Below are 4,923 nucleotides of genomic sequence, written 5' to 3' on the forward strand. Positions count from 1 at the left end.
TCTGGGAATCCGGTGGGGAGTTAAGGAGGCGACGCGCGTACAACTCCCACAGATGACCGCTACCTGGGGGGGCGGCGGCGGCGGCGGTAGAGTGGCTAAGTAGACTTCTTGTACTGGTTCAGGGGACGGTAGGGGGTGGAGCGAGATCTGTCAGTACATCACACACAGGTGCTTGTATACCCGTCACGTCCGCACAACTACCAATGCACCGTCTTAGATAGCAGAGTTTGAGTTCTAAGTGGTTGTTTTTCTCTTCTAGTTGGTGTTTGCGTGTGTTGGGGATTCGTGATAGGGTGAAGGGCCGTTATGGTTGTGTGTGTGTGTGTGTGTGTGTGTGTGTGTGTGTGTGTGTGTGTGTGTGTGTGTGTGTGTGTGTGTGTGTGTGTGTGTGTGTGTGAGATGAAGCATAACGTCAGACTATTCATCTCTTTTCTACTCTATTTCACATACACACTGATCAGTACCATGGGAAAAAGCTCACCGAATATTTTAGTGATTTCGTTTTATTCATGTTAAGCGAGCGAGCCCAGGTGAATTGTCGGGAAGGAGAGGAGAGGGCTGTCTATGCGTGGGTGGTGTGTTGGGTGTGTGCTAGCAGTGGATGCGTATGTGGATTGTTAATGAATAGATCTAACTTCCTTTCTTCTCGACTCTTCCTCTATCAGTGTAATCTACATGGCTCTAATTTAGATATGAAAAGAGTATGAGCTGTCTGAAAACAATGTTAATGATTCAATAAAGCATATAATAGATAGTGAGTGGGATTTGCATGATAGACTGAGTTGGGAGCTGTAGAATGAAGAAATAGAAGAAAGGCAGGAGAAAAAAAATATCTATCAATGAGTAACGAGTCTTGTGAATAAGTGATTAGGGCATTAGAGAAATTATCAATCGCAAACGATTCATATGTTTAATCTTTGGCCATTAAAATGTAAACGTTTAGTTATTACCAAAGAGAAAAGAAGGAAAACGAAGAGACTTTTACCGTTGAAGGACACACACACACACACACACACACACACACACACACACACACACACACACACACACACCATGACAATCTCTTTCCCCCTCACAAACACTCACATACATACACTAAGGAAAAAAAATGATGAAGCTCTATAAAACACCATCAAACCATCATTATTCATCAGAACACAACAGCACAACACATCACAGCATAACACACTCATAGCTGCTACTGTTACCGCCACCATCACTGTCACGCCCACATGAGCAGCGTGTTGGACTGTTACAGGGCAGAGGTGTTACATGGTTCGCGAGGCTTGTGACGGAAGGGGAAGGGCCAAGAGGTGGTGGGGAGGTAGGGAGGCCTGGAATTGTGTGTCACCGAGGCGTAACGTTATGATTGGCAAGTGCGCTGTAACGCCGAAAAGGGGGTGAGAGTGGAGAGGGGAAAGAGGGAGAGGAGCTGGGGAGAGACGGGGTAGGTCACGGGAAGGGGTGGAGAAACAGGGATGGTGATGATGATAGTGATGAAGATAATGATGGTAATGAGGCACAGACAGAGAATAGGAGGAAAGATAGATGAGGATGAAGAGGATGAGGAGATGGAGGAGAAACAGTAGCATTTGTGATGAAAAGAGAGACAAATAAGAGGAAGCAAGGCGGCGAAGAGATGAAAAATTGAAGAAAGACAAAATAAAGAAAAAAATGAGCAAGAGGAACACAAAAGAACATCATGGAAGAACACGCTAAAATGGAAGTGGAGTTCCTTATCTGAGTATATGTGAGAATGATCCTACGTGGCGCATGATAAGAGAAAAAATATATAACATCGATGAAGGCTCCTTCCAACACACCGTTTGTTCCGACCAGGTCTCGCTAACAAAAGGAAAGAAATAATAATAAAAGAATATAACGCTATGAAATATAGAGAAACTATCAAAATCTTCAGTAAAAGTGATTTCAAAAACTAACTTCTACCTACTAAACAACCGGAAATATCCTCAGTAATGTGGCGTTTCATAAGTAAACAGAAATACATCTTAATGCAGTTTACCATGACAACGGATAATGTCTCAATTGTTAACACTGTAACGGTTGTATTATTGGTGAAATGACAGAATAGGCAATTTGAAAAGTTAGTGATCCGATTGAGAAATTGTTTAGCTTCGTGTGACGTGAATCATTTATCAATTACCCTGAGCCTCCTTTGTCTTTGTTGTTATATTTGATTGACCAACTGCATATCAAGTAATCATCCGCATTGATGCCATCGATTCCTTTCAATATTTCAAACACTTACATACATCAGAGCGCTCCTTATCCTTCCTTTTGAAAGAGGGAATAGATCTAGTTTCAGTTTTCTTCAAAGGAATATAAATCTAGTAACTCTTCCTAGCTCTTCAGTGTTTTTTTTCTATTTTTGTAACATGGGAGCAAAACTACGCAGTATTCGGGATGGGATCGAGTTAGCGAGTTATAAAGTTTTAACAACGCTTTGTAATTTGTTTCTGAAGGTACTTCCTATAAAACCAATTGATTTGTTGGGAGAAGGAGGAGGAGGAGGAGGAGGAGGAGGAGGAGGAGGAGAACAAAGAGCAGGAAGGTCCACAGAAGAAGCGAAAGGAAAACAAGTGAAGGGAGAGTTTGCGAATGAGAAGAGCATAAAAGGTAGGAATGGTAAAGAAAAAATAAGAAAAAAAAAAAAGCAGAAAACTGATAGAGATGGAAACATGCAGTTAAACGAAATGAACCCAATCAAACAAAACCAAAGGAAAGAAGAAAGAGAGAAAAAGTATTCTCAAATGGAAAAGCAAAGATGAACAAGAGAGGAAATAATAATGATGAGGAGAAGCAGGAGGAGAATGAAAGAAAATGAAGGCAAGCGGAAAGAAAAAATAAAACGAAAAAAAACGAGAAATACAGACGAAGGGAGGATAAGAATAGAGAATTAAAGATAAGTGAGTACGTGCCTTGAATGCGAAAGTGTAAATAAGACAGAAAAATTGACAAATCAGAAAAAAAAGAGACTGGGGAGGAAGTCTGGGAAATACCAAGAAAATTGAGAAAAATATTAAGTAAAATGTCAAGAAAATATGAAAATAAAATAAAAGAAGAGAGATATACACTAGAGTTAAAAAAAAGGAGGAGGAGGAGGAGGAGGAGGAGGAGGAGGAGGAGGAGGAGGAGGAGGAGGAGGAGGAGGAGGAGGAGGAGGAAGACTAAGAAGAGGAAGACAAAGAGGACAGAGTAGCAAAAAAAGATGGCGGAGGTATAAATTAAAGGGTGCCCTGTGGGAAGAGAGAGAGAGAGAGAGAGAGAGAGAGAGAGAGAGAGAGAGAGAGAGAGAGAGAGAGAGAGAGAGAGAGAGAGAGAGAGAGACCGGATGTGCCAGGAAAAAGGAAGAAGAGAAGGGTGAGTGACCGCCTTGGGGTGAAGCGGAATGATGGATGAAAATATAAACAAAAAAGTAAACACACTCAGAAAAAAAATAGAGGAATAAAAGGAGAAAAAAAAAAGATAGAAGGACTACCTGGCGACACACGGAAGGCTGACTGACTGACTGACTGACTGACACTCCAGGCTCGCTGACACCTGAGGAAACCTGACTACTGAGAGGCTGACATGCTGACGACGACCAGGACGACCATTGACGACTACTGACGAACTGATTGCTTAGTGTTCCTCTCTCTCTCTCTCTCTCTCTCTCTGTGTGTGTGTGTGTGTGTGTGTGTGTGTGTGTGTGTGTGTCTCGTTGTTGTTGTTATATCAAAGTGCGAGAGTAGGATTGGTGCTATTGTTGTTGTCGTTGGTGTTGCTGCTGCTTTTGTTGTTGTAGTTGTTGTTGTTGTTTATCTTACTATGTATACTAATGCTTATTGATACTACTACTACTACTACTACTACTACTACTACTACTACTACTACTACTGTTATCAATATTTTTACTTCTGCTACCGTTCTTCCTCCTTCTACTACTACTGATACAAGTTATTTCTACTTCTAATAGCTTTACCTCTGCTAAAACAATAACAACAAAGACACAACTACTATTACTATATACCACCATCACTTCCAAAGCTACAATTTATTTTGATGCAAGAAAACGCCACGTATCAATGGAATCTAACTCGATGTAACCAAGGTAGCGTGGCCGAGCGGTCTAAGGCGCTGGTTTAAGGCACCAGTCTCTTCGGAGGCGTGGGTTCGAATCCCACCGCTGCCAGATATTTTCGCCTGATGCATTCCTTGGCTCACTTCCAACCATAAAGGCGCAAATTTAGAGAGGATAAACTTCTAAGATATTTTGAGCATACACAGTGAACACAAACAGTTTACAAGTAAGAACATAAAAATCTATTTGCTGTTTGAAATCTTTTACAGAAAAATGCTGTGATCATTTCTACTTCTTATATACAACGAGGCGTAATAAAGATTAAACCTCCAAACTTCTATATTGCTACTGTTTTCACCCACATCGGCACTTTAATTTTTACTTCCTCAACTATCGCCTACTTATCTAATTTCTCTCTGGTATATGCATTTCTGTCCACCACGACTCAATAACTAATATACTAGGACTATGATCAAACTTTATACTGTTTACTGACTATAAGAGTCGGGGGTAGCTACCTGTATCCTTAACTGCTACAATGAAAGGATGCTAAGTTCTCAGTCAGTCTCCTCAAAGCACAATCAACTTCGCTTTGTACAGTTATGAACGTTAATTCTGCAACATATACTGTCCTCATTTCCATAATGTTTCACGCTCTCCCGTAATTTCAGGTCCACTGATGTGCTTAGAATCTGTAGCTCCTTGAATTATGTAAGGAGATAGTGAAGTACCTCAAGGAACTTATTATTTTTTCAAGAGGGGGAGTCAGATTTATCGAAATTAAAAGGTCTGTTGGATGTATCAGTCATTCAGGAGTGTAGTCAGAAATAGTTATTGAAATT

The 4,923-nt window shown here is 40.9% G+C and overlaps 1 non-coding gene across 1 annotated transcript; it reads left to right on the forward strand.

Moving 5' to 3' along the window:
- Window positions 1-4,110: 4,110 nt before the first annotated feature.
- Window positions 4,111-4,192, forward strand: Trnal-aag. Its single transcript has one exon. It is a non-coding gene; the product is annotated as a tRNA-Leu (tRNA).
- Window positions 4,193-4,923: the final 731 nt, after the last annotated feature.

The sequence above is a fragment of the Portunus trituberculatus genome, chromosome 47 (assembly GCF_017591435.1).
Source record: "Portunus trituberculatus isolate SZX2019 chromosome 47, ASM1759143v1, whole genome shotgun sequence".
NCBI classification, from domain to species: domain Eukaryota; kingdom Metazoa; phylum Arthropoda; class Malacostraca; order Decapoda; family Portunidae; genus Portunus; species Portunus trituberculatus.